Consider the following 15291-nt stretch of genomic DNA (forward strand, 5'->3'; position numbering starts at 1 on the left):
GCCTCCTGTTAGTGCTTCATCTACACGTTATAGCCCTGAATTTTCCAATGCCTATCTCTTTGCAAAAGAGAGATATCGGCAAGGAAAAGCTGTATTGTACCTTTGCATTTTTCTCCCAAACGAAGGACACTAGAATGAAAATTTTAAAGCCTCCTATTAGTGCTTCATCTACACGTTATAGGCCTGAATTTTCCAATGCCTATCTCTTTGCAAAAGAGAGATATCGGCAAGGAAAAGCTGTATTGTACCTTTGCAGTTTTCTCCCAAACGAAGGACACTAGAATGAAAATTTTAAAGCCTCCTGTTAGTGCTTCATCTACACGTTATAGCCCTGAATTTTCCAATGCCTATCTCTTTGCAAAAGAGAGATATCGGCAAGGAAAAGCTGTATTGTACCTTTGCATTTTTCTCCCAAACGAAAGACACTAGAATGAAAATTTTAAAGCCTCCTGTTAGTGCTTCATCTACACGTTATAGCCCTGAATTTTCCAATGCCTAACTCTTTACAAAAGAGAGATATCGGCAAGGAAAAGCTGTATTGTACCTTTGCATTTTTCTCCCAAACGAAGGACACTAGAATAAAAATTTTAAAGCCTCCTATTAGTGCTTCATCTACACGTTATAGCCCTGAATTTTCCAATGCCTATCTCTTTGCAAAAGAGAGATATCGGCAAGGAGAAGCTGTATTGTACCTTTGCATTTTTCTCCCAAACGAAGGACACTAGAATGAAAATTTTAAAGCCTCCTGTTAGTGCTTCATCTACACGTTATAGCCCTGAATTTTCCAATGCCTATCTCTTTGCAAAAGAGAGATATCGGCAAGGAAAAGCTGTATTGTACCTTTGCATTTTTCTCCCAAACGAAAGACACTAGAATGAAAATTTGAAAGCCTCCTGTTAGTGCTTCATCTACACGTTATAGCCCTGAATTTTCCAATGCCTATCTCTTTGCAAAAGAGAGATATCGGCAAGGAAAAGCGGTATTGTACCTTTGCATTTTTCTCCCAAACGAAAGACACTAGAATGAAAATTTTAAAGCCTCCTGTTAGTGCTTCATCTACACGTTATAGCCCTGAATTTTCCAATGCCTATCTCTTTGCAAAAGAGAGATATCGGCAAGGAAAAGCTGTATTGTACCTTTGCATTTTTCTCCCAAACGAAGGACACTAGAATGAAAATTTTAAAGCCTACTATTAGTGCTTCATCTACACGTTATAGCCCTGAATTTTCCAATGCCTATCTCTTTGCAAAAGAGAGATATCGGCAAGGAAAAGCTGTATTGTACCTTTGCATTTTTCTCCCAAACGAAGGACACTAGAATGAAAATTTTAAAGCCTCCTGTTAGTGCTTCATCTACACGTTATAGCCCTGAATTTTCCAATGCCTATCTCTTTGCAAAAGAGAGATATCGGCAAGGAAAAGCTGTATTGTACCTTTGCATTTTTCTCCCAAACGAAAGACACTAGAATGAAAATTTTAAAGCCTCCTGTTAGTGCTTCATCTACACGTTATAGCCCTGAATTTTCCAATGCCTATCTCTTTGCAAAAGAGAGATATTGGCAAGGAAAAGCTGTATTGTACCTTTGCATTTTTCTCCCAAACGAAGGACACTAGAATGAAATTTTTTAAGCCTCCTGTTAGTGCTTCATCTACACGTTATAGCCCTGAATTTTCCAATGCCTATCTCTTTGCAAAAGAGAGATATCGGCAAGGAAAAGCTGTATTGTACCTTTGCATTTTTCTCCCAAACGAAAGACACTAGAATGAAAATTGTAAAGCCTCCTGTTAGTGCTTCATCTACACGTTATAGCCCTGCATTTTCCAATGCCTAGCTCTTTGCAAAAGAGAGATATTGGCAAGGAAAAGCTGTATTGTACCTTTGCATTTTTCTCCCAAACGAAGGACACTAGATTGAAAATTTTAAAGCCTCCTATTAGTGCTTCATCTACACGTTATAGCCCTGAATTTTCCAATGCCTAGCTCTTTGCAAAAGAGAGATATTGGCAAGGAAAAGCTGTATTGTACCTTTGCATTTTTCTCCCAAACGAAGGACACTAGATTGAAAATTTTAAAGCCTCCTATTAGTGCTTCATCTACACGTTATAGCCCTGAATTTTCCAATGCCTATCTCTTTGCAAAAGAGAGATATCGGCAAGGAAAAGCTGTATTGTACCTTTGCATTTTTCTCCCAAACGAAGGACACTAGAATGAAAATTTTAAAGCCTACTATTAGTGCTTCATCTACACGTTATAGCCCTGAATTTTCCAATGCCTATCTCTTTGCAAAAGAGAGATATCGGCAAGGAAAAGCTGTATTGTACCTTTGCATTTTTCTCCCAAACGAAGGACACTAGAATGAAAATTTTAAAGCCTCCTGTTAGTGCTTCATCTACACGTTATAGCCCTGAATTTTCCAATGCCTATCTCTTTGCAAAAGAGAGATATCGGCAAGGAAAAGCTGTATTGTACCTTTGCATTTTTCTCCCAAACGAAAGACACTAGAATGAAAATTTTAAAGCCTCCTGTTAGTGCTTCATCTACACGTTATAGCCCTGAATTTTCCAATGCCTATCTCTGTGCAAAAGAGAGATATCGGCAAGGAAATGCTGTATTGTACCTTTGCATTTTTCTCCCAAACGAAAGACACTAGAATGAAAATTTTAAAGCCTCCTGTTAGTGCTTCATCTACACGTTATAGCCCTGCATTTTCCAATGCCTATCTCTTTGCAAAAGAGAGATATCGGCAAGGAAAAGCTGCATTGTACCTTTGCATTTTTCTCCCAAACGAAAGACACTAGAATGAAAATTTTAAAGCCTCCTGTTAGTGCTTCATCTACACGTTATAGCCCTGCATTTTCCAATGCCTATCTCTTTGCAAAAGAGAGATATCGGCAAGGAAAAGCAGCATTGTACCTTTGCATTTTTCTCCCAAACGAAAGACACTAGAATGAAAATTGTAAAGCCTCCTGTTAGTGCTTCATCTACACGTTATAGCCCTGCATTTTCCAATGCCTAGCTCTTTGCAAAAGAGAGATATTGGCAAGGAAAAGCTGTATTGTACCTTTGCATTTTTCTCCCAAACGAAAGACACTAGAATGAAAATTTTAAAGCCTCCTGTTAGTGCTTCATCTACACGTTATAGCCCTGAATTTTCCAATGCTTATCTCTTTGCAAAAGAGAGATATCGGCAAGGAAAAGCAGCATTGTACTTTTGCATTTTTCTCCCAAACGAAAGACACTAGAATGAAAATTTTAAAGCCTCCTGTTAGTGCTTCATCTACACGTTATAGCCCTGAATTTTCCAATGCCTAGCTCTTTGCAAAAGAGAGATATTGGCAAGGAAAAGCTGTATTGTACCTTTGCATTTTTCTCCCAAACGAAGGACACTAGATTGAAAATTTTAAAGCCTCCTATTAGTGCTTCATCTACACGTTATAGCCCTGAATTTTCCAATGCCTAGCTCTTTGCAAAAGAGAGATATCGGCAAGGAAAAGCGGTATTGTACCTTTGCATTTTTCTCCCAAACGAAATACACTAGAATAAAAATTTTAAAGCCTCCTGTTAGTGCTTCATCTACACGTTATAGCCCTGAATTTTCCAATGCCTATCTCTTTGCAAAAGAGAGATATCGGCAAGGAAAAGCTGTATTGTACCTTTGCATTTTTCTCCCAAACGAAGGACACTAGAATGAAAATTTTAAAGCCTCCTATTAGTGCTTCATCTACACGTTATAGGCCTGAATTTTCCAATGCCTATCTCTTTGCAAAAGAGAGATATCGGCAAGGAAAAGCTGTATTGTACCTTTGCAGTTTTCTCCCAAACGAAGGACACTAGAATGAAAATTTTAAAGCCTCCTGTTAGTGCTTCATCTACACGTTATAGCCCTGAATTTTCCAATGCCTATCTCTTTGCAAAAGAGAGATATCGGCAAGGAAAAGCTGTATTGTACCTTTGCATTTTTCTCCCAAACGAAAGACACTAGAATGAAAATTTTAAAGCCTCCTGTTAGTGCTTCATCTACACGTTATAGCCCTGAATTTTCCAATGCCTATCTCTTTACAAAAGAGAGATATCGGCAAGGAAAAGCTGTATTGTACCTTTGCATTTTTCTCCCAAACGAAGGACACTAGAATAAAAATTTTAAAGCCTCCTATTAGTGCTTCATCTACACGTTATAGCCCTGAATTTTCCAATGCCTATCTCTTTGCAAAAGAGAGATATCGGCAAGGAGAAGCTGTATTGTACCTTTGCATTTTTCTCCCAAACGAAGGACACTAGAATGAAAATTTTAAAGCCTCCTGTTAGTGCTTCATCTACACGTTATAGCCCTGAATTTTCCAATGCCTATCTCTTTGCAAAAGAGAGATATCGGCAAGGAAAAGCTGTATTGTACCTTTGCATTTTTCTCCCAAACGAAAGACACTAGAATGAAAATTTGAAAGCCTCCTGTTAGTGCTTCATCTACACGTTATAGCCCTGAATTTTCCAATGCCTATCTCTTTGCAAAAGAGAGATATCGGCAAGGAAAAGCGGTATTGTACCTTTGCATTTTTCTCCCAAACGAAAGACACTAGAATGAAAATTTTAAAGCCTCCTGTTAGTGCTTCATCTACACGTTATAGCCCTGAATTTTCCAATGCCTATCTCTTTGCAAAAGAGAGATATCGGCAAGGAAAAGCTGTATTGTACCTTTGCATTTTTCTCCCAAACGAAGGACACTAGAATGAAAATTTTAAAGCCTACTATTAGTGCTTCATCTACACGTTATAGCCCTGAATTTTCCAATGCCTATCTCTTTGCAAAAGAGAGATATCGGCAAGGAAAAGCTGTATTGTACCTTTGCATTTTTCTCCCAAACGAAGGACACTAGAATGAAAATTTTAAAGCCTCCTGTTAGTGCTTCATCTACACGTATAAGCCCTGAATTTTCCAATGCCTATCTCTTTGCAAAAGAGAGATATCGGCAAGGAAAAGCTGTATTGTACCTTTGCATTTTTCTCCCAAACGAAAGACACTAGAATGAAAATTTTAAAGCCTCCTGTTAGTGCTTCATCTACACGTTATAGCCCTGAATTTTCCAATGCCTATCTCTGTGCAAAAGAGAGATATCGGCAAGGAAATGCTGTATTGTACCTTTGCATTTTTCTCCCAAACGAAAGACACTAGAATGAAAATTTTAAAGCCTCCTGTTAGTGCTTCATCTACACGTTATAGCCCTGCATTTTCCAATGCCTATCTCTTTGCAAAAGAGAGATATTGGCAAGTTAAAGCTGCATTGTACCTTTGCATTTTTCTCACAAACAAAAGACACTAGAATGAAAATTGTAAAGCCTCCTGTTAGTGCTTCATCTACACGTTATAGCCCTGCATTTTCCAATGCCTAGCTCTTTGCAAAAGAGAGATATTGGCAAGGAAAAGCTGTATTGTACCTTTGCATTTTTCTCCCAAACGAAGGACACTAGATTGAAAATTTTAAAGCCTCCTATTAGTGCTTCATCTACACGTTATAGCCCTGAATTTTCCAATGCCTATCTCTTTGCAAAAGAGAGATATCGGCAAGGAAAAGCTGCATTGTACTTTTGCATTTTTCTCCCAAACGAAAGACACTAGAATGAAAATTTTAAAGCCTCCTGTTAGTGCTTCATCTACACGTTATAGCCCTGCATTTTCCAATGCCTAGCTCTTTGCAAAAGAGAGATATTGGCAAGGAAAAGCTGTATTGTACCTTTGCATTTTTCTCCCAAACGAAGGACACTAGAATGAAAATTTAAAAGCCTCCTGTTTAGTGCTTCATCTACACGGTATAGCCCTGAATTTTCCAATGCCTATCTCTTTGCAAAAGAGAGATATCGGCAAGGAAAAACTGTATTGTACCTTTGCATTTTTCTCCCAAACGAAAGACACTAGAATGAAAATTTTAAAGCCTCCTGTTAGTGCTTCATCTACACGTTATAGCCCTGAATTTTCCAATGCCTAGCTCTTTGCAAAAGAGAGATATTGGCAAGGAAAAGCTGTCTTGTACCTTTGCATTTTTCTCCCAAACGAAGGACACTAGAATGAAAATTTTAAAGCCTCCTGTTAGGCCATCATCTACACGACATAGCCCTGAATTTTCCAATGCGTAGCTCTTTGCAAAAGAGAGATATTGGCAAGGAAAAGCTGTCTTGTACCTTTGCATTTTTCTCCCAAACGAAGGACACTAGAAAGAAAATTTTAAAGCCTCCTGTTAGGCCATCATCTACACGACATAGCCCTGAATTTTCCAATGCGCAGCTCTTTGCAAAAGAGAGATATTGGCAAGGAAAAGCTGTCTTGTACCATTGCATTTTTCTCCCAAACGAAGGACACTAGAAAGAAAATTTTAAAGCCTCCTGTTAGGCCATCATCTACACGACATAGCCCTGAATTTTCCAATGCGTAGCTCTTTGCAAAAGAGAGATATCGGCAAGGAAAAGCTGCATTGTACCTTTGCATTTTTCTCCCAAACGAAGGACACTAGAAAGAAAATTTTAAAGCCTCCTGTTAGGCCATCATCTACACGACATAGCCCTGAATTTTCCAATGCGTAGCTCTTTGCAAAAGAGAGATATTGGCAAGGAAAAGCTGTCTTGTACCTTTGCATTTTTCTCCCAAACGAAGGACACTAGAAAGAAAATTTTAAAGCCTCCTGTTAGGCCATCATCTACACGACATAGCCCTGAATTTTCCAATGCGCAGCTCTTTGCAAAAGAGAGATATTGGCAAGGAAAAGCTGTCTTGTACCATTGCATTTTTCTCCCAAACGAAGGACACTAGAAAGAAAATTTTAAAGCCTCCTGTTAGGCCATCATCTACACGACATAGCCCTGAATTTTCCAATGCGTAGCTCTTTGCAAAAGAGAGATATCGGCAAGGAAAAGCTGCATTGTACTTTTGCATTTTTCTCCCAAATGAAAGACACTAGAATAAAAATTTTAAAGCCTCCTTTTAGTGCTTCATCTACACGTAATAGCCCTGAATTTTCCTATGCCTATCTCTTTGCAAAAGAGAGATATCGGCAAGGAAATGCTGTATTGTACCTTTGCATTTTTCTCCCAAACGAAAGACACTAGAATGAAAATTTTAAAGCCTACTGTTAGTGCTTCATCTACACGTTATAGCCCTGCATTTTCCAATGCCTATCTCTTTGCAAAAGAGAGATATCGGCAAGGAAAAGCTGCATTGTACTTTTGCATTTTTCTCCCAAACGAAAGACACTAGAATGAAAATTTTAAAGCCTCCTTTTAGTGCTTCATCTACACGTAATAGCCCTGAATTTTCCAATGCCTATCTCTTTGCAAAAGAGAGATATCGGCAAGGAAATGCTGTATTGTACCTTTGCATTTTTCTCCCAAACGAAAGACACTAGAATGAAAATTTTAAAGCCTACTGTTAGTGCTTCATCTACACGTTATAGCCCTGCATTTTCCAATGCCTATCTCTTTGCAAAAGAGAGATATCGGCAAGGAAAAGCTGCATTGTACTTTTGCATTTTTCTCCCAAACGAAAGACACTAGAATGAATATTTTAAAGCCTCCTGTTAGTGCTTCATCTACACGTTATAGCCCTGAATTTTCCAATGCCTATCTCTTTGCAAAAGAGAGATATCGGCAAGGAAAAGCTTTATTGTACCTTTGCATTTTTCTCCCAAACGAAAGACACTAGAATGAAAATTTTAAAGCCTACTATTAGTGCTTCATCTACACGTTATAGCCCTGAATTTTCCAATGCCTATCTCTTTGCAAAAGAGAGATATCGGCAAGGAAAAGCTGTATTTTACCTTTGCATTTTTCTCCCAAACGAAGGACACTAGAATGAAAATTTTAAAGCCTCCTGTTAGTGCTTCATCTACACGTTATAGCCCAGAATTTTCCAATGCCTATCTCTTTGCAAAAGAGAGATATCGGCAAGGAAAAGCAGTATTGTACCTTTGCATTTTTCTACCAAACGAAGGACACTAGAATGAAAATTTAAAAGCCTCCTGTTAGTGCTTCATCTACACGGTATAGCCCTGAATTTTCCAATGCCTATCTCTTTGCAAAAGAGAGATATCGGCAAGGAAAAACTGTATTGTACCTTTGCATTTTTCTCCCAAACGAAAGACACTAGAATGAAAATTTTAAAGCCTACTGTTAGTGCTTCATCTACACGTTATAGCCCTGCATTTTCCAATGCCTATCTCTTTGCAAAAGAGAGATATCGGCAAGGAAAAGCAGCATTGTACCTTTGCATTTTTCTCCCAAACGAAAGACACTAGAATGAAAATTGTAAAGCCTCCTGTTAGTGCTTCATCTACACGTTATAGCCCTGCATTTTCCAATGCCTAGCTCTTTGCAAAAGAGAGATATTGGCAAGGAAAAGCTGTATTGTACCTTTGCATTTTTCTCCCAAACGAAGGACACTAGAATGAAAATTTTAAAGCCTCCTGTTAGTGCTTCATCTACACGTTATAGCCCTGAATTTTCCAATGCCTAGCTCTTTGCAAAAGAGAGATATCGGCAAGGAAAAGCTGTATTGTACCTTTGCATTTTTCTCCCAAACGAAAGACACTAGAATGAAAATTTTAAAGCCTCCTGTTAGTGCTTCATCTACACGTTATAGCCCTGAATTTTCCAATGCCTATCTCTTTGCAAAAGAGAGATATCGGCAAGGAAAAGCTTTATTGTACCTTTGCATTTTTCTCCCAAATGAAGGACACTAGAATTAAAATTTTAAAGCCTCCTATTAGTGCTTCATCTACACGTTATAGCCCTGAATTTTCCAATGCCTATCTCTTTGCAAAAGAGAGATATCGGCAAGGAAAAGCTGTATTTTACCTTTGCATTTTTCTCCCAAACGAAGGACACTAGAATGAAAATTTTAAAGCCTCCTGTTAGTGCTTCATCTACACGTTTTAGCCCAGAATTTTCCAATGCCTATCTCTTTGCAAAAGAGAGATATCGGCAAGGAAAAGCAGTATTGTACCTTTGCATTTTTCTACCAAACGAAGGACACTAGAATGAAAATTTAAAAGCCTCCTGTTAGTGCTTCATCTACACGGTATAGCCCTGAATTTTCCAATGCCTAGCTCTTTGCAAAAGAGAGATATTGGCAAGGAAAAGCTGTATTGTACCTTTGCATTTTTCTCCCAAACGAAGGACACTAGAATGAAAATTTTAAAGCCTCCTGTTAGTGCTTCATCTACACGTTATAGCCCTGAATTTTCCAATGCCTATCTCTTTGCAAAAGAGAGATATCGGCAAGGAAAAACTGTATTGTACCTTTGCATTTTTCTCCCAAACGAAAGACACTAGAATGAAAATTTTAAAGCCTCCTGTTAGTGCTTCATCTACACGTTATAGCCCTGAATTTTCCAATGCCTATCTCTGTGCAAAAGAGAGATATCGGCAAGGAAATGCTGTATTGTACCTTTGCATTTTTCTCCCAAACGAAGGACACTAGAATGAAAATTTTAAAGCCTCCTGTTAGTGCTTCATCTACACGTATAAGCCCTGAATTTTCCAATGCCTATCTCTTTGCAAAAGAGAGATATCGGCAAGGAAAAGCTGTATTGTACCTTTGCATTTTTCTCCCAAACGAAAGACACTAGAATGAAAATTTTAAAGCCTCCTGTTAGTGCTTCATCTACACGTTATAGCCCTGAATTTTCCAATGCCTATCTCTGTGCAAAAGAGAGATATCGGCAAGGAAATGCTGTATTGTACCTTTGCATTTTTCTCCCAAACGAAAGACACTAGAATGAAAATTTTAAAGCCTCCTGTTAGTGCTTCATCTACACGTATAAGCCCTGAATTTTCCAATGCCTATCTCTTTGCAAAAGAGAGATATCGGCAAGGAAAAGCTGTATTGTACCTTTGCATTTTTCTCCCAAACGAAAGACACTAGAATGAAAATTTTAAAGCCTCCTGTTAGTGCTTCATCTACACGTTATAGCCCTGAATTTTCCAATGCCTATCTCTGTGCAAAAGAGAGATATCGGCAAGGAAATGCTGTATTGTACCTTTGCATTTTTCTCCCAAACGAAAGACACTAGAATGAAAATTTTAAAGCCTCCTGTTAGTGCTTCATCTACACGTTATAGCCCTGCATTTTCCAATGCCTATCTCTTTGCAAAAGAGAGATATTGGCAAGTTAAAGCTGCATTGTACCTTTGCATTTTTCTCACAAACAAAAGACACTAGAATGAAAATTGTAAAGCCTCCTGTTAGTGCTTCATCTACACGTTATAGCCCTGCATTTTCCAATGCCTAGCTCTTTGCAAAAGAGAGATATTGGCAAGGAAAAGCTGTATTGTACCTTTGCATTTTTCTCCCAAACGAAGGACACTAGATTGAAAATTTTAAAGCCTCCTATTAGTGCTTCATCTACACGTTATAGCCCTGAATTTTCCAATGCCTATCTCTTTGCAAAAGAGAGATATCGGCAAGGAAAAGCTGCATTGTACTTTTGCATTTTTCTCCCAAACGAAAGACACTAGAATGAAAATTTTAAAGCCTCCTGTTAGTGCTTCATCTACACGTTATAGCCCTGCATTTTCCAATGCCTAGCTCTTTGCAAAAGAGAGATATTGGCAAGGAAAAGCTGTATTGTACCTTTGCATTTTTCTCCCAAACGAAGGACACTAGAATGAAAATTTAAAAGCCTCCTGTTTAGTGCTTCATCTACACGGTATAGCCCTGAATTTTCCAATGCCTATCTCTTTGCAAAAGAGAGATATCGGCAAGGAAAAACTGTATTGTACCTTTGCATTTTTCTCCCAAACGAAAGACACTAGAATGAAAATTTTAAAGCCTCCTGTTAGTGCTTCATCTACACGTTATAGCCCTGAATTTTCCAATGCCTAGCTCTTTGCAAAAGAGAGATATTGGCAAGGAAAAGCTGTCTTGTACCTTTGCATTTTTCTCCCAAACGAAGGACACTAGAATGAAAATTTTAAAGCCTCCTGTTAGGCCATCATCTACACGACATAGCCCTGAATTTTCCAATGCGTAGCTCTTTGCAAAAGAGAGATATTGGCAAGGAAAAGCTGTCTTGTACCTTTGCATTTTTCTCCCAAACGAAGGACACTAGAAAGAAAATTTTAAAGCCTCCTGTTAGGCCATCATCTACACGACATAGCCCTGAATTTTCCAATGCGCAGCTCTTTGCAAAAGAGAGATATTGGCAAGGAAAAGCTGTCTTGTACCATTGCATTTTTCTCCCAAACGAAGGACACTAGAAAGAAAATTTTAAAGCCTCCTGTTAGGCCATCATCTACACGACATAGCCCTGAATTTTCCAATGCGTAGCTCTTTGCAAAAGAGAGATATCGGCAAGGAAAAGCTGCATTGTACCTTTGCATTTTTCTCCCAAACGAAGGACACTAGAAAGAAAATTTTAAAGCCTCCTGTTAGGCCATCATCTACACGACATAGCCCTGAATTTTCCAATGCGTAGCTCTTTGCAAAAGAGAGATATTGGCAAGGAAAAGCTGTCTTGTACCTTTGCATTTTTCTCCCAAACGAAGGACACTAGAAAGAAAATTTTAAAGCCTCCTGTTAGGCCATCATCTACACGACATAGCCCTGAATTTTCCAATGCGCAGCTCTTTGCAAAAGAGAGATATTGGCAAGGAAAAGCTGTCTTGTACCATTGCATTTTTCTCCCAAACGAAGGACACTAGAAAGAAAATTTTAAAGCCTCCTGTTAGGCCATCATCTACACGACATAGCCCTGAATTTTCCAATGCGTAGCTCTTTGCAAAAGAGAGATATCGGCAAGGAAAAGCTGCATTGTACTTTTGCATTTTTCTCCCAAATGAAAGACACTAGAATAAAAATTTTAAAGCCTCCTTTTAGTGCTTCATCTACACGTAATAGCCCTGAATTTTCCTATGCCTATCTCTTTGCAAAAGAGAGATATCGGCAAGGAAATGCTGTATTGTACCTTTGCATTTTTCTCCCAAACGAAAGACACTAGAATGAAAATTTTAAAGCCTACTGTTAGTGCTTCATCTACACGTTATAGCCCTGCATTTTCCAATGCCTATCTCTTTGCAAAAGAGAGATATCGGCAAGGAAAAGCTGCATTGTACTTTTGCATTTTTCTCCCAAACGAAAGACACTAGAATGAAAATTTTAAAGCCTCCTTTTAGTGCTTCATCTACACGTAATAGCCCTGAATTTTCCAATGCCTATCTCTTTGCAAAAGAGAGATATCGGCAAGGAAATGCTGTATTGTACCTTTGCATTTTTCTCCCAAACGAAAGACACTAGAATGAAAATTTTAAAGCCTACTGTTAGTGCTTCATCTACACGTTATAGCCCTGCATTTTCCAATGCCTATCTCTTTGCAAAAGAGAGATATCGGCAAGGAAAAGCTGCATTGTACTTTTGCATTTTTCTCCCAAACGAAAGACACTAGAATGAATATTTTAAAGCCTCCTGTTAGTGCTTCATCTACACGTTATAGCCCTGAATTTTCCAATGCCTATCTCTTTGCAAAAGAGAGATATCGGCAAGGAAAAGCTTTATTGTACCTTTGCATTTTTCTCCCAAACGAAAGACACTAGAATGAAAATTTTAAAGCCTACTATTAGTGCTTCATCTACACGTTATAGCCCTGAATTTTCCAATGCCTATCTCTTTGCAAAAGAGAGATATCGGCAAGGAAAAGCTGTATTTTACCTTTGCATTTTTCTCCCAAACGAAGGACACTAGAATGAAAATTTTAAAGCCTCCTGTTAGTGCTTCATCTACACGTTATAGCCCAGAATTTTCCAATGCCTATCTCTTTGCAAAAGAGAGATATCGGCAAGGAAAAGCAGTATTGTACCTTTGCATTTTTCTACCAAACGAAGGACACTAGAATGAAAATTTAAAAGCCTCCTGTTAGTGCTTCATCTACACGGTATAGCCCTGAATTTTCCAATGCCTATCTCTTTGCAAAAGAGAGATATCGGCAAGGAAAAACTGTATTGTACCTTTGCATTTTTCTCCCAAACGAAAGACACTAGAATGAAAATTTTAAAGCCTACTGTTAGTGCTTCATCTACACGTTATAGCCCTGCATTTTCCAATGCCTATCTCTTTGCAAAAGAGAGATATCGGCAAGGAAAAGCAGCATTGTACCTTTGCATTTTTCTCCCAAACGAAAGACACTAGAATGAAAATTGTAAAGCCTCCTGTTAGTGCTTCATCTACACGTTATAGCCCTGCATTTTCCAATGCCTAGCTCTTTGCAAAAGAGAGATATTGGCAAGGAAAAGCTGTATTGTACCTTTGCATTTTTCTCCCAAACGAAGGACACTAGAATGAAAATTTTAAAGCCTCCTGTTAGTGCTTCATCTACACGTTATAGCCCTGAATTTTCCAATGCCTAGCTCTTTGCAAAAGAGAGATATCGGCAAGGAAAAGCTGTATTGTACCTTTGCATTTTTCTCCCAAACGAAAGACACTAGAATGAAAATTTTAAAGCCTCCTGTTAGTGCTTCATCTACACGTTATAGCCCTGAATTTTCCAATGCCTATCTCTTTGCAAAAGAGAGATATCGGCAAGGAAAAGCTTTATTGTACCTTTGCATTTTTCTCCCAAATGAAGGACACTAGAATTAAAATTTTAAAGCCTCCTATTAGTGCTTCATCTACACGTTATAGCCCTGAATTTTCCAATGCCTATCTCTTTGCAAAAGAGAGATATCGGCAAGGAAAAGCTGTATTTTACCTTTGCATTTTTCTCCCAAACGAAGGACACTAGAATGAAAATTTTAAAGCCTCCTGTTAGTGCTTCATCTACACGTTTTAGCCCAGAATTTTCCAATGCCTATCTCTTTGCAAAAGAGAGATATCGGCAAGGAAAAGCAGTATTGTACCTTTGCATTTTTCTACCAAACGAAGGACACTAGAATGAAAATTTAAAAGCCTCCTGTTAGTGCTTCATCTACACGGTATAGCCCTGAATTTTCCAATGCCTAGCTCTTTGCAAAAGAGAGATATTGGCAAGGAAAAGCTGTATTGTACCTTTGCATTTTTCTCCCAAACGAAGGACACTAGAATGAAAATTTTAAAGCCTCCTGTTAGTGCTTCATCTACACGTTATAGCCCTGAATTTTCCAATGCCTATCTCTTTGCAAAAGAGAGATATCGGCAAGGAAAAACTGTATTGTACCTTTGCATTTTTCTCCCAAACGAAAGACACTAGAATGAAAATTTTAAAGCCTCCTGTTAGTGCTTCATCTACACGTTATAGCCCTGCATTTTCCAATGCCTATCTCTTTGCAAAAGAGAGATATCGGCAAGGAAAAGCAGCATTGTACCTTTGCATTTTTCTCCCAAACGAAAGACACTAGAATGAAAATTGTAAAGCCTCCTGTTAGTGCTTCATCTACACGTTATAGCCCTGCATTTTCCAATGCCTAGCTCTTTGCAAAAGAGAGATATTGGCAAGGAAAAGCTGTATTGTACCTTTGCATTTTTCTCCCAAACGAAGGACACTAGAATGAAAATTTTAAAGCCTCCTGTTAGTGCTTCATCTACACGTTATAGCCCTGAATTTTCCAATGCCTATCTCTTTGCAAAAGAGAGATATCGGCAAGGAAAAACTGTATTGTACCTTTGCATTTTTCTCCCAAACGAAAGACACTAGAATGAAAATTTTAAAGCCTCCTGTTAGTGCTTCATCTACACGTTATAGCCCTGAATTTTCCAATGCCTAGCTCTTTGCAAAAGAGAGATATTGGCAAGGAAAAGCTGTATTGTACCTTTGCATTTTTCTCCCAAACGAAAGACACTAGAATGAAAATTTTAAAGCCTACTGTTAGTGCTTCATCTACACGTTAATGTCCTGAATTTTCCAATGCCTAGCTCTTTGCAAAAGAGAGATATCGGCAAGGAAAAGCTGTATTGTACCTTTGCATTTTTCTCCCAAAAGAAGGACACTAGAATGAAAATTTTAAAGCCTCCTATTAGTGCATCATCTACACGTTATAGCCCTGAATTTTCCAATGCCTATCTCTTTGCAAAAGAGAGATATCGGCAAGGAAAAGCTGTATTGTACCTTTGCATTTTTCTCCCAAACGAAGGACACTAGAATGAAAATTTTAAAGCCTCCTGTTAGTGCTTCATCTACACGTTATAGCCCAGAATTTTCCAATGCCTATCTCTTTGCAAAAGAGAGATATCGGCAAGGAAAAGCTGTATTGTACCTTTGCATTTTTCTCCCAAACGAAAGACACTAGATTAAAAATTTTAAAGCCTCCTGTTAGTGCTTCATCTACACGTTATAGCCCTGAATTTTT

Source organism: Pseudophryne corroboree, unplaced genomic scaffold (assembly GCF_028390025.1).
Source record: "Pseudophryne corroboree isolate aPseCor3 unplaced genomic scaffold, aPseCor3.hap2 scaffold_574, whole genome shotgun sequence".
In the NCBI taxonomy this organism is placed as follows: domain Eukaryota; kingdom Metazoa; phylum Chordata; class Amphibia; order Anura; family Myobatrachidae; genus Pseudophryne; species Pseudophryne corroboree.